Source organism: Agrilus planipennis, unplaced genomic scaffold, assembly GCF_000699045.2.
Source record: "Agrilus planipennis isolate EAB-ADULT unplaced genomic scaffold, Apla_2.0 scaffold62, whole genome shotgun sequence".
Lineage (NCBI taxonomy): Eukaryota > Metazoa > Arthropoda > Insecta > Coleoptera > Buprestidae > Agrilus > Agrilus planipennis.
Window position 1 is genome coordinate 1,211,861 of NW_020438875.1, and position 1,033 is coordinate 1,212,893.

General features: G+C 36.0%; 1 protein-coding gene across 1 annotated transcript in view; it reads right to left on the reverse strand.

Moving 5' to 3' along the window:
- Nucleotides 1–1,033, reverse strand: part of LOC108734499 — a 14,169-nt gene that overhangs the window by 7,438 nt on the left and 5,698 nt on the right. The window lies entirely within an intron of this gene.

The following is a 1,033-nucleotide window of genomic DNA, read 5'->3' on the forward strand; positions in this document are numbered from 1 at the left end:
TTAAAAATATTACTATTAATACGACGGATAATTTTTCACAGTTTTGATTTACAATCAAATAAATAGCAAACTCTCGTTGGTTACATTCAGTCAAAAAAAAAATTACAAATTTGTAAGTTTTATGAGAGGTATGATCAGCAAGTTTGCAACTGAAGATGTTTTATGATCACAAACCATAACAAAAATGCGATCGGAATGATATTATTTGTGTTGTTACGCTTGATTTGTGCACGCGACAAAAACGCCATTGAAACACCTGATGAGACCGAAAGCTGTTTGCAATTCGTTTTATAGTTCGCATTCATCAGCAAACAGGCTGTGGACAGGCTGACCATGACCACCACCACTTCTTCAGATGCCTGCGTGACCCAGAAATTCTCCGAGTTTCCTGCTAGTGATCATGACCTCGATTTCCATCTCATTTCTCTTAGTTTTCCGAGCACCTAGTGTAATACTTCCTTTCAAGCACCAACGACCGCGTCCCCACTTCGTCAAATAATAACTTGTTCATTCACTTGACTTTGTATAGACATTATTAGTCATTCATATGCCAGACATGAAGCAGAGCATTAACATTGCATCGAGGTTTGTATATGTGCGTTTAAATTTATATATTTTTCAAGTCCAAAAGTAAGGTTTTTCAATTATCGAAAAAAGTTTAAAAAATTAATAAAACAATTATGTGCTTATCATATTTCCCACATATTTTTTTATCTTTGTACCGAATAATGAGGATAACGTGGATAGAGAAGGTTAGAAATTAAGAAATATTAGAAAGAATAGGAGAACAGAGGACTCTATGGGAAAACAGGCGAGACAGGTTAGTAGGACACCCTCTCAGGTATGAAGGTCTAGTCAAAGGCATATTAGAGGCAGAAACGGGAGTTAGAGGAGGTAGAGGCAGACCTAGATTAGATTACTGTTCGCAAATAGTTAAGGATGTGGGTTGTTTTAGTTTTAAAGAAATACGAAGATTAGCTCAGGATAGGAAAGAGTGGAGATGAGTGTCCAACCAGTCTTAGAAATTAAATAT